Source organism: Antechinus flavipes, chromosome 6, assembly GCF_016432865.1.
Source record: "Antechinus flavipes isolate AdamAnt ecotype Samford, QLD, Australia chromosome 6, AdamAnt_v2, whole genome shotgun sequence".
In the NCBI taxonomy this organism is placed as follows: Eukaryota; Metazoa; Chordata; class Mammalia; order Dasyuromorphia; family Dasyuridae; genus Antechinus; species Antechinus flavipes.
Window position 1 is genome coordinate 83851899 of NC_067403.1, and position 18846 is coordinate 83870744.

The 18846-nt window shown below is 39.8% G+C and overlaps 1 pseudogene; it reads right to left on the reverse strand.

The window, feature by feature from the left end:
* Positions 1–405: 405 nt before the first annotated feature.
* LOC127541404 (F-actin-capping protein subunit alpha-1-like) lies at positions 406–10002 on the reverse strand (annotated as a pseudogene).
* Between the last annotated feature and the right edge of the window lie 8844 nt (positions 10003–18846).

Consider the following 18846-nt stretch of genomic DNA (forward strand, 5'->3'; position numbering starts at 1 on the left):
TCCAGTTCCTAGCTTCCCAGGGACTTTTCTGGTTGCTAACCCAACCCCCCACTACCTCTTTCCTCCAGACTTTCAGACAGTCCCCAGTCTCTGATTGCAAAGGTCCTGCTTACAGTTGTTTCACAATCTCAAAGAAGAACACATCTGCCTCTCTCCCTTATTCTCAAATGCAGATAGCCAGGCTTTACCCAACGGCTGTATTGACTAGCTGCAAATAGGGGAAAAAATTTAATTTATCTAATAAGTTTGCCAATAAGTGGGGAAAAAATTTAATTTATCTAATAAGTTTGCCAATAAGTATTTCTTTAGGATTAACGAGCCGGCAAGTCTAATCACCAGATAGCACAGAAGAAACTGGGAAATATCAGTAATCATGTGGGAGCGAATGAATGACAGCTTGACACCTTTAGAAACAGAAAAAGGATTTTTATTTTAAACCAGTAACAATCTCAACAATATAACATCTTCAGCTTTAGAAACAGAAAAAGAATTTTTTTAAAAATCAGTAACAATTTCAATATAACATCTCAACTTCAGAAACAGAAAAAGAAAAAAATTTTAAAACCAGTAACAATCTCAATAATATAACATTTCAATAATCTTGGCAACAAAACATTGCAACAGTCTTAGCAACAGAACATCCCCCGCCTCCCCCCCTCCCCATTATCGAAGGCCTTCAGGCAAAATTCAGTTATTCCTACAGTTACAGTTAGTAACAGGGTAGGCTCAGTTTGGGAAATGTATCTCAACAGTTGACAATAGAGCAGGTCTTTCCAGACCGGCTAAGTCTTGTGTTCTCTTATAGTAGATGGCTCTGGCTCAGATGCCAATGTGTGGATGAAGTCGATCCTAACAGCTCCGCAATGTTAAGTGGGTTCAGGAGTCGCGTGGACAGCACGATTACCTAAGAACAGGAGGGGGTGGGGAAACACCACATATAATTAGGGAGGGAAAATCCGATCCTGCCTTAGCCATGGTGAAAGAAACAAAAGGGCATGGGGTATTACTTTTGAATGGACGGGGGGGGGTGGTTTTGGGGGCAGACAGACCCCATTTCCAAGTTTCAAGAATGGAACGCAATCCAATTTTAGATTTTCTGAGGTTCGTGGCTTGGGGTAGCATGATAGCTACCTTGTGCTCCATCTCAGAGTCTGTGCCCATCACTCCCCATCCCTCAGAACTCGGACACTTAAGTTTCTGTTCTCCACTACTGTAGATAGCAACTCTACTGCTGAGAATTTGGACACAAAGTGATTTTGCTTTCAGTTAGAATTGCTCCCTCCTAATACCACTCTCTGGCTTCAAAGATGAATAGCTGCTCCCTTTTGCACAGTCTTTCAGATCATTTTCAAGCATGGGGTCCTGATTCTCCGGCCCTTCCACGCCCTAACTCAAACCTTCCTCTGGTTTGGGTTCTCCATCCCTGGAGCAAAAAGGGCCTTCCAGAGCCAAGGAAGCATTGGGCAATGGTAATCTTTGTTTTGGGCTTGTCTACCCTAGAAAGGAGAAAGTCTGGTACACTGGGAAGGGCTGGCTTTGGAGCTGGAGGCTATGGATTCAAATCCCAGATCTGCTGCATTGGATGTGTAAAATGGAGTTGGATTGCTCTAAATCTAGGGTCAGAGGGCAATAGTAGCCAGTATCTTTGTCAAGAAAACCCTAAATGGAGTTACAGCTAAACAACAAAAGTGCCATATAAATGTCAATTATTATGAGACCCTGAGGCTTTCTACAGCTTAGGGGTATGAGGGACAGAGCATGAAACTTGAGTCATAAAGTCCTAAATTCAAATCCAAATGCAAATATCTAGTAGCTATGAGTCAAGACATTATCCTGAATGTTGTTAGTCCTCTTCAGAAATAAAGGATGAACCACAACTGAGAGAGAACAAAGCTGCCTACCTTAGTTTCCTCATCTGTAAAATGGAGACCAAAGTACCCACCTTTTTTGCTGTATCAGATGAAATATTTCTAAAGTTCTCTGCAAACTTTAAAATATTAAATAAATGCTATCGATTTTTATTACTTTGTTATTATTATTTGAAGCTGTAATGTACAAAAAGAAAATGTCAATAAAACTTAAAACAAAAGTGAAAGAATTCTCCTAATTTGGGTCAGAAAAAAGAAAACCTACCTAGAAGTGGAATCCAAAGATAACTGGCAATATCTACTCATTGTAGTTTAAATCTAGGCCTTACCCTTAAAAAAAATTGGTCTTTCAAAGCAAAATATATTATGAAAGTTACTGATTATTTAGAGAACATAAAACTTGGGTTTTATGTAAGATAGATTCCAGAGGAAAGTATGGTCTCTACAATAGTTGGTTATCTTCCTTCCTTTCGAAAGAGAAAATGCCTTTTTAAAATCAATATGGTGTCATCCTTGCTATTTTTGAGACAGGAAAAAAAATCCTAAATACAAGAAAAAAAAGGACAAGTTCTTCTATGAATAATATAAAGTCCCAGGCTCAAGGATTACACTTCTCAATTTATAGTTTACATAACCTCTCTATCAACAAGACCTGCGCAGTCTGTGGTACAGTATGAGATTTCGTGGAGATACCAGATTCCAGACAGTTTCTAGCCTCCAGAATCTAAAATCCAGAACATAGTATTAATTCTAAGAACTCTGTCCATAACAGGTTGGTGAATTTGAGCCACACTGGTAGCTTTGGAGGTGGTGGTGCTTAGGGAGGGAAGAAGAAAAGAAAAGTTAGATGGTGGGTCAACATAATGACAATGAGCAAAAGTTCACATTCCCACCAATCTGCGCAAGGTATTTTTGCCTACAGCGGACAACACACACACACACACACACACACACACACACACACACATAATATATTCTATATAAGTATCTTATGTCTATCTAGAATATGCAGATATGCAATCTCTCTCTCTCTCTCTCTCTCTCTCTCTCTCTCTCTTTCTCTCTCTCTCTGTATATATATAAATTCAGCCACAACGGCCAAGTTCACCCAAATAGTCAAAGCACATCAGCTGTAGGCTTTGAAAATGCTGGCCTTAAAACATATATGAAGGTATCTTATTGGGAAGGGAAAGGGAAATTGAACATTGAGTCGAAGCTTTATGAGCACCATGTCGTTTAGGCGCAGAAGTAGAATCGGGATTGAATAATTCTAACTCTTGAAACCTTCCCATTCCGTGGAATCGAGACCTTCTGTTACAGAACCCATAACACAAGAAGGCCCTTTGGGCTGTCCAAGCCAAGCTGGGCCTGGGTCTCTCCCCTGTGAGGCTGAGAATTCCCCCTTTTCTCACTTCTCCTCAGAGAAGCAGCCCTTCCTCCTTATCCAACTACTCCATTTTCTAAATAAGGAAAACAGAAGTGGTGAAATGATGACTTAGATTCAGGTCTTTGACCTCTCAGTGCAATATTCTTTTCATTAACTGGACCTGCAGGCTTTCTCTCGTCATATACATAGGAACCCTCCCCTCCTCCTCCCCCCTCTCCCCCAATATCCCACTACTCTCAAGGAAACTGATGGCCTGGTGTCCTTGAATTGTACCCAAGGAAATTGTTTCTGAAAATCTGCTGTTGAGTGATAAAGAGATGACTTTCTCTTTTCCCTTTCTTCCCTCTTTTTCCTTCCCTTTTTGTTCTCTATCATCTTTTCTGTAAAGGGAAGACAGGTCACTGATAATGCTCCAGACCTCCCATGAAGGAGACACGGTTTAGTGGAAAGAACAATGGTATGGTCTCAGATGATTTGGATTTGGATCCCATCTTTACTACTCACTTGCTAAAAACCTCAGTTTCCTCATCTACAAATTGGGGAGAATAGTGATTATATGACCTCCCCTTCATAGGGGGTATTATGAGGAAAGCATTGGATGGACCTTAGAGCACCAGAGAGACAAGTTATTAACCATTTATTTTTGTGGGCTCCTTAATTCCTAGTACAATGCCATACCTATCTGAAACATTTAGAAATGTTTTTGAAAAAGTGAGGGCAGACCCAAAGTCTGAGCCAAGATTCAACCCACACCAGTATACTAATCTATGGCTTGATCCAGAGATTCTTAACTTTTTTTGCATCATGAATCAACTGGGGAAGAACTATAGGAGGAAACCTTTCCCTATGTTTTTTTTTTATTATTATTATTATTCTTATTTTCTTTTAAATTCATAATTGGAGGAAATGCTAAATTTAAACCAGAAGTTAGTGAAAATAAAAGCATATATGCCCCCCCCCCCCATCCACGTTCATGGCCCTGCCCCATTGAAATCTATCCACAGACCCACAAAGAAGCCAGTGGCAAAGGGCTGGCTGGCAGCAAACTGCCTTGAGCTGTGTCGCCTTGCCCAGTGACCAAAATCAGTGGGATGTGTAGGGGGACCATAGGAGCACAGAGCCAGGGAAGCTTGGGTGCTGGAGGGAGAAGGATGTTCCCTGCTCAGCCTTCCCTTTCCTACTCATCTGTCAACACTTCTGGAATAAATGAGCAAGGCACGGCGCTCAACTCCTGGATCAGAGCATTGTATCCCACTCAAGGAAGGAAGAGAAAGTGAAAAAAAGAAAGAAAGGGAAGAAAGGAGGGAGGAAGGAAGGAAGGAAGAGAGGAAGAAAGAAAGGGAGAGAGAAAGGAAGAAAAAGAAAAAAGAGGAAGAAAGAAAGAAAGGAAAAAAGGAAGGGAGACAGGAAGAAAGAAGAAGGAAGGAAGTAAAGAAGGAAGACAGGAAAAAAGAAAGAAAGAAAGAAAGAAGAAAGAAAGAAAACCAGAACAGCATACTTTGGTCTATACTCATTGGTCTATACTCAGTATCAGTTCTTTCTCAGAGGGCAGATTATATGGTTCATCATGAATCCTTTGGGATTGTCTTGGATCATTGTATTGCTGAGAATAATTATGTCCTTCACAGTTCTTAACTGAATAATATTGCCGTTAACTGTGTACAACATGCTCCTTGTTCTATTCACTCCACTTTGAATCAGTTCATATAAGTCTTTTCTAGGTTTTTCCGAAATCATCCTGCTTGCCATTTCTTATAGCACAATAATATTTCATTACGATCACATACCACAGCTTTGATTTCCAATTCTTAGCCACTACAAAAAGAGCTGCTATAAATATTTTTGAAGAAATAGGTCCTTTCCCCCTTTTTGGATGTCTTTGGGACATAGATTTAGCAGTGGTATTGCTGGATCAAAAGGTATGCCCAGGAGAGTTGAATCAATTCACAACTCCACTAACAATAAGTTACTGTCCCAGTTTCCCACAGGCCCTGCAATATCCAACATTTTTCTTTTTGTCATAGTAACCTCTCTGATTAAGTATGAAGGAGAGAGGGAAAAACATTTATATAGTGCCTATTATATAAAGTTCTAAGTACTTTACAGCAATCCTGCCAGGGAGATATTATCATTCCCATTTTACATTTGAGGAAACTTAGGCAAACAGAGATTAAGTGACTTGCCCAAAGTCATACAGCTGGTGTTTGATATCAGTTGCTGATCCAAGTGAGGTCCAACAGTGTTATCCACTATACTACCCAGCTGCCAATAATTTTAGAAAAAGTCTTCATCTATATGTAATTCAATTCAACAAGCATTTATTAAATCTCTACTATTTGAAAGTCATTTTTTTCCCTGGGAACCAGGCATAGGATGATGAAAAACAATAGTTTCTGAACTCAAAGAATCTGTTGTTTTGCTTTTTGTTTTTTCTTTTTAAAGATAGGGTCTCTCTTTCCCAGACTATTTGTACTTCTAGTACCTATAGGGATACTACTCAGCAGCCTGGCCTTACCTTGATCCCTATATTAAGACTGAATTTAGAGTTGACCCTGGAATGATAGGTTCGATATATGACTTCAGTGCTAAGGTGTGAGGATCGGCCACTATCTCAATTCTTCTCCTCGAATTTTCATGGACATGAGCGTCTCGATTATAAAACAAAACACCCAAAGCTTGTGCTAATGATGTACCCTCATTTCAGTTCTCTGCATGACACATCCGTCACCTGCAGGAGGGAACTGCAGGTAGATTATATCTCCATGTAGTTGCTTTACCTTCATGAACATGCTAAATCCCGTTTTAAGTAGGTCGCTGAGGCCCGAAGACACGTGTTCAATATCGCCAGAATCTGGTTGCTGTGGGTTCAGTATCTCCTCCATAATCTGCTTCAGCAATGGCTTATAGGTTGCCTGAAAAGGTAAAATGTTACCGCATTAGTGAAAGATATGTGTCCAATTGATCTACTGGAATAACCATCCAAAAACGGCAATTTTGGGGGAGGGGGAAGAGAGGAGAAAAGAGAATCAACACTTTTCCAAGCCAGATAGAAAGCAACATTTTAGCTTACGAAATTAGAGAATAAAATATAATAATTTAATACTGACTTGAAGACAATCTCAATCTTTGAGAGCAGCTCTTGGTATGATGCTCATTACTGCCAGAAAGGATCTATCTATCCAGTCTATTTCTCGCTATCTCTATATTTTAATCCTTCTATTCATTCTCTTTTCTACCTATAAGTCTCTTTACTACCTATAAATCTCTTTTATACCTAACTTTTCTACCTATAAATCTTCTTTCTGCCTATAAATCTCTTTTCTACCTATCTTTTCTACCTATAAATCTTCTTTCTGCCTATAAATCTCTTTTCTACCTATCTTTTCTACCTATAAATCTTCTTTCTGCCTATAAATCTCTTTTCTACCTATCTTTTCTACCTATAAATCTTCTTTCTGCCTATAAATCTCTTTTCTACCTATAAATCTATCTATTTACTTATCCATCCATTGATTATTATCTATTTATCTATGCCTCAGTATATCTATATTCATCAATCTATCTGTTTATCCTCTCCAATTGTCCCATCAGTTGCCTATCTATCGAATCTATTCGTCTGTATTGTCCACTCATCCATCTCCATTCGTCTGTTGGCTTGCTGTGGACAGAACATCGCCTTTATAGTCAGAAAACCTTGGTGTTCTTGAGCATGTCACAATGAGCCAGGTCTCCATGGAGAAGGTAAATAAGGCAACTGCTCATCAGAGGAGATTAGTGCTCAGCCTATATGCAGAGGTTTTCTTTTTTTTTTTTTTTAATTTTAATTAAAGCTTTTTCTTTACAAAACCAATTCCTTCCTTCTCCACAGATCGGAGAGGTAAACTATCCTGTTCTTCTAATTTGCTTATGATGTCACTCTTTCTAAATATGCCTTTTTTCTTTGTGAAAAAGCACAGCTAGATGATAAAACAGCACAAATAGACTTTTTTTTTTTTTTTTGGTTGAAGCAATTGGGTTTAAGTGACTTGCCCAGAGTCACACAGCTAGGACGTGTTAAGTATCTGAGACTAGATTTGAACTCAGTTCCTTTCAGGGTTGGGGCTCTATCCACTGCACCACCTAGCTGCCCTTACACAACTAGACTTTTGACACAGAATTCATCACTTCTTAGTGTGCTCCCACTCTCTCTCTCCCCCGCTGAAACTTTTAAATATTAGACGTGGCAAATAAAACATCCTCAAGGATTAAAAGAATAAATTATTTGGGGGTTAGGTCCCTGAAATCAGCTCTGAGGAAATGACCTGGAATATGGGTAATTCAATAAGCAGAGATGGGAGTGGGAGTAGGTGGGGAGAGGAGTGCAACCAGATGAGATCCGTGGTTTGGTCCCATCAGAGCTGACTTTTCTTCTGCTCACACCACACTTGTCATCTCACGAATCCCTTATAGTTCAGAAGACAACATGTTGGCAGCTGATACAAAATAGATTCCTGTTTGAGTCTACTTTGTGAATTTCAAAATTTCCCTCATTCATTGCATTGATCCTTTATTCACTTAACCTTGTGGAAAGAAATGGATTAGCGCGTCACTTGCATGTTACTCTCACTTTGCCTGCCAGCGATCCTGCTACCAAAGTTAAAGTTTCAATTTCTAGTAAAGATACACAGAAATAGGGAAGGTATTTTAAAATGTCCTCACACTCAGAAACAAGATAACTGAAATACCAGCACCTTATAGAGGCCTATAAATAGAACAATTACTAAGAATCTGTTTTTTTTTTTTTTTTTTGACACAGGTGCTCTTAATTTCATTGCTTTATCTCTTTTAATTATTTAACATTTACCTCATATATAGTGCTCTCTGTGTGTGTCTCTTTCTGTTTCTCCCTCCATCCCCCCGTGTCCCATGTCTGTCTTTGTCTGTGTTTCTCTCTGGCAAGATTACTAGAGTGATTTGTCATTTTCTTCTCCAGCTCATTTTACAAATGGGGAAACCGAGGCAAACAGATTAAGTGACTTGCTCAAGGTCACACACCTAGTAAGTGTCTGAGGCTGGATTTGGACTCAGGAAGATGAGTCTTCAGGTCCAGCACTCTGTGCACTGAGCCACCTAGTGACCTGTTTTTTGTTTTTTGTTTGTTTGTTTGTTTTCCCTAATTACCCTAGACACTGCTACATGGACTTTTCATTTTCCACTTACTTCCAACAGATGGTTTTGTTCCTCGGTAACACTTTTTGCTGTAATGCTTTCTACTGTCTCTCTTGCTGCTCCTAGCTTCCTCCTTTATTTAACTGTTTGCCTTTTTGTCCAAGAATTACCCAGATCCTTCAAAACTAGAGAAAAAAAAATTCTGCAAAGTTTTATCTGTCATTGCGAATTTTATTGCCACTTGGGAAACTGTAGAGGATCACAGATAGCCCGGGGAAACACTTGGTGAGGCATAAGACCCTTCAGCCCAGAGGGAACTTGTTGACAATGTCTGGTGCACCTCCCCATCTTCCCTAAGGGTTCTTAGTCTTCCTGAGAAGTCAGGGGTGTGTGACAACCTGTGTTTTACTTGAAGCAGAGATACTTGTAGTAAAGAGACATTTACATAATAATAGCAGGGTGCTTGTAGTTAGCACATCTCAGTGTGCTGTGGTGATGTAATTGTACTATACTTGGCACATGCTTAGTGTGCTGTAGTGATATAATTGTATTAAGGTATTTAATTTCCTCTTTCATTCCTTCCTCCTCCTCTTTCTCTTCCTCCCTTTCTCTGTCTCTCTCCTTCTCTCCCTCTCGCTCTTCTTCTCCTTCTCCCTCTTCTCCTCCTCCTCTTTCTTCCTCTCCCTCTTCTTCTTTCTCCTCCTCTTCTTGCTGCTCCTCCTCTTTATTCTTTTTGTGTTAAAATTGGAAATTTTCACACCCAATATTTTGTATTTTTTTTGGCCAATCTTGGAGCTGAGTATTTTGTTTCAGTCAATTAGGTGTGGATGCCTGGAAACTGCCAGTGAGTGACTTTGAATATGGTATCTAACATTGTCTGACAGTTCTCACTAATAGTGATCTGATATTCATTTTTGACTTATGTTCTATGATCTTTAATAAAGTCTTTGGCAGTCTGCACATTATCAGTAACATTTATTGAATGCTATATATTTTTGTGCTTAACCAGCTGAAAACTGCTATCTTCATAGTAATGGATTTGAATCTTTAACATTCTAACCTCCTATGTGTGATAGCTTTCCACTCAATCCCTAACCACCATGCCAGAAGTTTTTAAGGCTAAAATTGGTGGCTCTCAAGTCAGGCAATGACAGTCTTCTGTCCATCTATAATTTTAGCATAAAGAGTAAGAAGCTATTGGAATAATGATCTTTCATATGGGGTACTTAATGCATTGTCACAAGTTCCCTCTATGTCTTCAGAACTCCACCTATGTCCTCAGGTTGGGGGAGTCTCTTGCTTCTTTCCATACGTAATCAAACTTCAATGAAACTTTATCTCTTGGATCTAAAAATTCGCCTTTATCTAGGTCATCATATTCTGTCATCAAAACCTGACCATTCTTTTATCTTCACTGGAGTTAACCGATTCATATTACACTGGGGAAATGCACATTAAACACTTCATTAAATTCTCTTGGGGAGCATGATTGATAAACTTGGCAGCTATCCATACCTTCTCTTCATCAGAAATTAATCCTGGAATTTGATTGTCTTGGTCTGCCTTCCATAATTCTTCTTCTGAGTAACATTTGTTCATACTCTTTCATCTCTTCTATAATGAGGAATTATATTGGTCTTATATATGTCTATTAGTTATCTATGTATCTTGGATATCAAACTCTTTTTGGAGAGATCTGATACAAAGATTTTTTTTTTTTTCTGATTCAACTTCTTCCCATCTTATTTGAGATTCCTCAATTTTGTTTGTGCAGATTTTCAATTTTATGTAATTAAAACAATTTTAAAAAATCTTTTGAAGCTGCTTTCTCTCCTTTGTTTGCTTATGACTAAATCTACCCAAAGTTCTGTAAATTATTTGATGTATTTCTTAATTTTTTATGATATGGTCTTTAATATTCAGGTCATGAATTCATTTTGAATTTATTGTGGAGTCTGGCTTGAAATGTTAATATAGGCCTAATTTCTCCCCAATTGTTTTCCAGTTTTCCTCATAATTCTTAATTATGGAGTTCTTTTCTTTTCTTTTTTGCAGAGGCCATTGGGGTTAAGTGACTTGCCTTGGGTCACACAGCTAGGAAGTGTTAAGTGTCTGAGGTCTGATTTGAACTCAGGTCCTCCTGATTTCAGGGCTGGTGCTCTATCCTGCCCCTATGGAGTTCTTTTCTAAGTTATTTATGGAATTTACTGAACACTGAGTTATTGGGTTCAATTAATTTTTTCTGATTCATCCTTGTTGAGTTTGTCCCACTGATGTATTCTATTTTTTTTAAACAAAATCAAATGCTTTTGATGATTAGTATATGATGATGTACTCTGAGGTCTGGGAGTGCTATTGTTCCTTCATTCCTACCTTGTGTTTATTATTTACCTTGATGTGGGAGATCTGTAGTTTCTCCAAATGAATTTTAATTCTTTTTTATTAAGTTCTGTAAAGTATCCCTTGGATAGTTTGATTAGTATAATAATATCTACCTTTTATTTATTATTTCCCTTGCTTTGGGAGATCTTTAGTTTCTCCAGATGAATTTGAATTATTTATTAAATTCTATAAAATATCCCTTTGAGAATTTGATCAATAAAACCACAAATGAACTTTGGTAGTACCAGAAAAAATAGTATTAGAAAAACTGCCACTCCCTTCACATCATCCTAATAATATAAGGATTCTAATAATGTATTTGTATTCCTACTCTTGGAGGACATTTACTCTCAATTAGATCGAGTTCAATCCCTATCCTTCTGTTGGTAAACAAAGCCAGTTGAAGCCAGATTAACTACCAAAGTGGCTTTAAAAAAAAAAAATTTTTAATAACTTTTTATTGATAGAACGCATGCCAGGGTAATTTTTTACAGCATTATCCCTTGCATTCACTTCTGTTCCGATTTTTCCCCTCCCTCCCTCCACCCCTTCCTCAGATGGCAAGAGTTCTTTACATGTTGAATGGGTTGCAGTATATCCTAGATACAATATATGTGTGCAGAACCAAACAGTTTTCTTGTTGCACAGGGAGAATTGAATTCAGAAGGCATAAATAACCCGGGAAGAAAAACACAAATGCAAGCAGTTTATATTCATTTCCCAGTGTTCTTTCTCTGGGTGTAGCTGCTTCTATCCATCTTTGATCAATTAAAGATCTCTTTATCGAAGAGGTCCACTTCCATCAGAATACATCCTCAAACAGTATCGTTGTTGAGGTATATAATGATCTCCTGGTTCTGCTCATTTCACTCAGCATCAGTTCATGTAAGTCTCGCCAGTCCTCTCTGTATTTATCCTGCTGGTCATTCCTTACAGAACAATAATATTCCATAACATTCATATACCACAATTTACTCAACCATTCTCCAATGGATGGACATCCTTTCATTTTCCAGCTTCTGGCCACTACAAACAGGGCTGCCACAAACATTTTGGCACATACAGGTCCCTTTCCTTTCTTTAGTATCTCTTTGGGGTATAAGCCCAGTAGAAACACTGTTGGATCAAAGGTATGCACAGTTTGATCACTTTTTGAGCATAGTTCCAAATTGCTCTCCAGAATGGCTGGATGGGTTCACAATTCCACCAACAATGTATCAGTGTCCCTGTTTTCCCACATCCCCTCCAACATTCCCCATTATCTTTCCCTGTCATTCTAGCCAATCTGACAGGTGTGTAGTGGTATCTCAGAGTTGTCTTAATTTACATTTCTCTGATTAATAATGATTTGGAGCATATTTTCATATGTCTATTAATAGTTTCAATTTCTTCATCTGAGAATTGTCTGTTCATATCCTTTGACCATTTATCAATTGGAGAATGGTTTGGTTTCTTATAGATTAGAGTCAATTCTCTATATATTTTGGAAATGAGGCCTTTATCAGAACCTTTGATTGTAAAAATGTTTTCCCAGTTTATTGTTTCCCTTCTAATCTTGTTTGCACTTGTTTTGTTTGTACAAAAACTTTTCAACTTGATATAATCAAAATTTTCTATGTTGTGGTCAATAGTGATCTCTAGTTCTTCTTTGGTCATAAATTCCTCCCTCTTCCACAGGTCTGAGAGGTAAACTATCCTATGCTCTTCCAATTTATTTATTATCTCATTCTTTATGCCTAGATCATGAACCCATTTTGACCTTATCTTGGTGTACGGTGTCAAGTGTGGGTCAAAGCCTAGTTTCTGCCATACTGATTTCCAGTTTTCCCAGCAATTTTTGTCAAATAATGCATTCTTATCCCAGAAAGTGGTGTCTTTGGGTTTGTCAAACACTATATTATTAAAGTTATTGGCTGTTTTGTCCTTTGAACCTAAACTATTCCATTGATCAACTAGTCTATTTCTTAGCCAATACCAGATGGTTTTAGTAACTGCTGCTTTATAATATAATTTTAGATCTGGTACAGCTAGGCCACCTTCATTTGATTTTTTTTTTTCATTAATTCCCTTGAAATTCTTGACCTTTTGTTTTTTCATATGAACTTTGTTGTTATTTTTTCTAATTCATCAAAGTAGTTTTTTGGGAGTCTGATTGGTATAGCACTAAATAAGTAGATGAATTTAGGTAGTATGGTCATCTTTATTACATTTGCTCGCCCAATCCAAGAGCATTTATTATTTTTCCAGTTGGTTAGATCAGACTTAATTTGTGTGGAAAGTGTTTTGTAGTTTTGCTCATAAAGTTTCTGATTTTCCCTATTTTTTCAAATAGTTTATAAAGTATTGCGGCTAATTGTTCTTTGAATGTTTGGTAGAATTCACATATAAATCCATCTGGTCCCGGGGATTTTTTTTTAGGGAGATGATTAATAGCCTGTTCTATTTCTTTTCCTGAAATGGGACTATTTAAGCAATTTACTTCCTCCTCTGATAATCTGGGAAGCCTATATTTTTGAAGGTAGTCATCCATTTCACTTAGGTTATCAAATTTATTGGCATAAAGTTGGGCAAATTAACCCCTTATTATTTCTTTAATTTCCTCTTCATCAGTGGTAAGTTCTCCTTTTTCATTTTTAAGACTGCCAATTTGATTTCCCTCTCTCCTTTTTCTAATCAGATTTACCAAAGGTTTATCCATTTTATTGGTTTTTTCATAAAACTAACTCTTAGTTTTATTTATTAGTTCAATAGTTTTTTTTTTTTTTTTAGTTTCTATATTATTAATTTCTCCTTTTAATTTTAGAATTTCAAGTTTAATAATTGATTGGGGGTTTTTAATTTGGTCTTTTTCTAACTTTTTGAGTTCCAGGCTCAATTTATTGATCTTCTCTTTTTCTATTTTATTCAAGTAAGCCTCTAAGGATATAAAATTTCCCCTTATTACTGCTTTGGCTGCATCCCATAAATTTTGATATAATGTCTCATTGTTGTCATTATCTTGAGTGAATTTATTAATTGCGTCTATAATTTGCTGTTTCACCCAATCATTCTTTAAGATGAGATTATTTAGTTTCCAATGACTTTTTGGTCTATTTACACCTAACTTATTGTTGAATGTAATTTTTATTGCATTGTGGTCTGAAAAGAAAGCATTTACTATTTCTGCCTTCCTGCATTTAATTTTGAGGTCTCCGTGTCCTAATATATGGTCAATTTTTGTGTAGGTTCCATGAACTGCTGAGAAGAAAGTATACTCCTTTCTGTCACCATTCAGTTTTCTCCAGAGTTCGATCATACCTAATTTTTCTAATATTCTATTTACCTCTTTAATTTCTTTCTTATTTGTTTTGTGATTTGATTTATCTAAATCTGAGAGTGCAAGATTGAGATCTCCCACTATTATAGTTTTGCTGTCTATTTCTTCTCGCAGTTCTCTTAGCTTCTCTTTAAGGAAGTTAGATGCTATACCACTTGGTGCATATATGTTTAATACTGATATTGCTTCATTGTCTATAGTACCCTTAAGCAAGATATAGTTTCCTTCCTTATCTCTTTTAATTAGATCAATCTTTGCTTTTGCTTGATCTGAGATAAGGATGGCTACCCCTGCTTTTTTGACTTCACCTGAAGCATAATAGATTCTACTCCAGCCTTTTACCTTTAGTCTGTATGTATCTCCCTGTTTTAACTGTGTTTCCTGTAAACAACAGATTGTAGGGTTCTGACTTTTGATCCAGTCTGCTATCCGCCTCCTCTTTATGGGAGAGTTCATCCCATTCACATTTGCGGTTAAAATAACCAATTCTGCATTTTCTGCCATCCTAATATCCCCAGATTATACTTTTCTTTTTCTTGCCCTCCTTCCCTTCTTCCCTATTGGTCCCGCTAATGTCGCGCAGCTCTCCCTCTTTAGTATCCCTCCCTCCTCTCTTTGAATCCCTTCCCCTTTCTTGTACCCTTCCCTTATTACTCTTTTTCCTTCTCCCTTTTCCTCTCCCACTTTTTAATGAAGTGAGAGAAGAATCTGTGTAAAACAAATATGTCAATTGTTTCCTCTTTGAGCCAACTCTGATGAGAGTAGGATTCACACAATGTTCCTCCCCCTCTCTAAGTTCCCTCATATACGATAGGTTTCCTTTGCCTCATTGTCGCATGTAGTTTCCCTCTATTTATCTCCCTTCTTCCCTTTTTCTCACGCTATCCCCTTTCCATTTCTACTTCCCTTTTTTATGTTATATCGGTAAAATCAAATTATACATATGGTTTTTATGTATATTCACAATAGAAATACAGTTCTCAAGAGTTCCTTTTGCCTTTTTCTACTTCTCTTGATTCCTGTTGTTGAAGATCAAATTTTTTGTTTAAGTCTGGTTTTTTCCGTAGAAACAGATGGAATTCCTCTATTTCATTAAATATCCATCTTCTTTTGTGGAAAAAAATACTCAGCTTCACTGGATAGTTTATTCTTGGCTGCATTCCAAGTTCTTTTGCCTTTCGGAATATCTGATTCCAGGCCCTTCGATCCTTTAATGTTGAGGCAGCCAGATCTTGTGTGACCCTTAGTGTTGCACCTCGGTATTTGAACTGTTTTTTCTTGACTGCTTGTAAAATTTTTTCTTTAGACTGGAAATTCTGAAGTTTGGCCACAATATTCCTTGGAGTCTTTATTTTAGGGTCTTTTTCAGAAGGTGTTCGATGAATTCTTTCAACGCCTATTTTCCCTTCCGGTTCTATTACTTCTGGGCAGTTCTCTTTGATGATTTCCTGTAAAATGGTATCTAGGCTCTTTTTTTCATCATAATTTTCTGGTAGTCCGATGATCCTCAGGTTATCTCTCCTAGATCTATTTTCCAGGTCTGTTGTTTTTCCAAGTAAATATTTGACATTTTTTTCCAATCTTTCATTTTTTTGGTTTTGCTTGACTGATTCTTGATGTCTCACTGAATCAGTCATTTCTATTTGTTCAGTTCTAAGTTTTAGTGAGTTATTTTCTTTGTTGGCTTTTTTAACTTATTTTTTGTATATGTCCAATTGAGTTGTTTTGCTCTATGGAATTTTTTTCCATTTCACTAATTTTTTTTTTTTTTTTTTTTTAGTGAGTCATTTTCTTTTTCCAATTCGCAAACTCTGTTTTTTACCTTTTCCAATTCACATTCAAATTTTTCTTTTAGTGAGTTATGTGTCTTTCCCCATTTTTCTTCTAGTTCTCTTTTAAGGTTTTTAATAGTCTCTTCTAGGAGAGCCTTTTGTATTGGAGACCAACAATCGTCTGGAGACTGTCTGCCATTAGTCCCTTCAGGGTTGAAAAGCTGTTCTCTTTCTGTGTAGAAACTATCAATCGTTCTTTTGATTTTTTTTACTCATTTTGTTAAAGCCTGTAAGGTCTGCCTTCAGAGCCAGGAGGTTATCCTCCTGCAGAGCAGTGAAAGGTATATGGACGGTCGGGCAGCTGTCCTGCCGACAGGCTACAAAAAGCATCGAGGTACTGGAGTGCTCTGGGAAGGAGTTCCCCACCCGAAAGTAACTCAGGCCTGCAGGGCCGGGCTGGGAAAGTGCCTTTCAAAGAACCTCAGCTGTGTGAGATAACGCCTGCCCTGGGGCTAGACACTGAGCAGTGAGAGTTTCACTGCCCCAAGCCAAACCCTGCCTTGGGGCTGTGGGTATTAGCAGCTGAGCAGTGAATGGATTTGCAGGGACTGGAAGTGTCTGCCCGGGAAGTGCAGTCAGCTGGGGGGGTTCTCTTGCCCCAGGCCGAGCCCCCCACACTGCCGATCAGAGGCTGCCCAGGCTGTACCCCCCTGCTGTACAGATTAGTAACTGACCCCGAAAAAGCCCCGAACTGCTGGATGTGGCCACAGGGCTGCGGTAAAGTCTGCCTGAGTCACTTCCGGGTTTGAGGGGTTACAGCCAGATCTCCTTAGGTTCTGGCATTTTTTAGAGGACCCTCTGTTTTAGGCTTTAACTTCTCTGCCAGTTTACTGCTTTGTAGTCAAGGCAGAGCAGTTAGCCTAGAGCAGAGTGGTCCCTATAACTTCTCTAGCCACAGAGATCACCCCCGCCCCTGGTCTGCTCAGGACACTAGCCTCTTGCTGCCTGTGCTAGTCTGTTCCTGGCCCCTCAGGACAAACCTTTCCTGGCGAGCTTCCCGATTGGCTGGTAAGTTGTAGTGCTTCTCATCTTCAGGAATTTAAGCAGTGAAGAGTTATTTTTAAGGCTGGATTAAATAGTTGGTTATGAGGGGGATGAGAGGAGCTTAGAGATTCGTGTGTGCCTGCTCCGCCATCTTGGCTCCGCCCCGGAAGTCCGGGCCTCTGCAAAGCCCCTGTTCTGAGAGGTCAGCACCCCTCCTCCAGCCAGCACTCTGACAGCCGCCTTTCTCTCCAGCTAAATGTACGGACTGGCACCCACTGCCCCCCATCCCTCACCACCTCAGCCAGGCGGGCACGAGGGCGCTCCCACCCGGGTGGGCCTTGTGTGTGCACGGATTTCTAGGTATGGCGTCAGCCCTTGGAAGTCTGTAGTCCCGGCTCAGTGAGGCTGCACTGGGGCCACCAGCATCTACAAAGGAAGGGCCTGACTGTCACCGAAACTCCTTCCAGCTGCGGCTCTGTGTGCGGGGAGGCAGGAGCTCTGGGCACTTCCCAAGGCGCGCGAGGAGATTCGGGGCCTCTTATTAGGCGCCTCTTGGACCTAGGTCTCAGTCTGGTCCCGGAGGAAGGACTGCTCTGACAGCATCTTCCTCTTGTCTCTTAATAGCTCAGCCCCTTCCTGGGGTGTGACAATGTCAGAGCTACAATAGGAAGGGGAGGAGACAGGGAGGAAGAGAGAGGGGGGGAAACAGTGAAAGATGAGGAGAAAGAGAGAGAGAGAGAGAGAGAGAGAGAGAGAGAGAGAGAGAGAGAGAGAGATTGAGTTAAAGCCAGAGGGAGGAGACAGAGGCAGAGAAATGGCAGAGAGACAGAGAGCAAGACAGATAGAAAAAGGAGGAGGAGGAGAGAAGGAAGAGGATGAAGAGGAGAGGAGAAAAAAAAGAAAAAGGAGAAGGAGGAGGAGAAGGAAAAAGAGGATGAGGATGAGAATGAGGAAGAAGAAGAAGAAGAGAAAGAGGAGGAGGAGAGGAGAGGAAAGGGGTAAATAAACTGAGCTTTAAGATCATTTAGTTTGTTCCATTTCACAGAGAAAAAAACAGCGTACTGGCCCAGAGATAGGAAGTTTAGTCTTTCCTGGGGGTCCTTAATAGAAAAGGGAGCACTCTGGGGTGAAACCCAACAACATCAGAAGAGAGGAGGTGGGAGGAGGGGAGAAGAGGAGGCGTGACTAAGGGATGATGTCCCATAGCTCTGGCTCTGAGGCTTGCCCAGGGCACAAGGCCCCTCTGGGCTCTGGGAGGCTAGGCCCGGGCCAGCTCCGCCAGCACGGAACAGTCGGCACCAGTCTGTCCCTGGGCCAGGCTGGCCTGGCAAACCTCCTCAGAGAAGTGCCTGGCTCAGCGTTGGCAGGCGGGCTGCCAGGGGACGCGCTCAGCCCACATCCTGCCCTTGTGGAGCTCGGGAGAGGGCAAGAGGACAGTCACAGATTGATTTCGGCGTGGCGACTCCAAAGCAGACCGGGCCCTCGGACCAGTTTTCTGGTGACAATAAGGAGGCGTACGGTCTTCCTAAGGGGCAAAGCGATCCCGAGGACTCCTGGATCATTACATAGCTCGTGTTCTCTCCAGCCCCACTGAGAGGCAGCATTTTAATTGTGAAGCAATGGCTCAGTTCTGGGGCGAGATCAGTCAGACCCTAGATGTCATTTGGTCTGTAAGGGCTCGCTTTCTCCAGTGCAGTCGGAGGCACTCGTGGAGTCCAGTGCACTCGGAGGCACCTGTGGGGTCCAGCGCACAGGGCTCTGGGTCAGGAGTCAGGACGACGAGTTCAAACCCGCTTGACTCAGTTTCCCCCACCAGGGAAAACGGGGATAGTAATAGCACCTGCATCTCAGGACAAACTGAGAGAACGCTTATAAAGCACTTTGCAAACAGGAAAGGGCCATATAAATGCTAACTTTATTGTCAGGTTC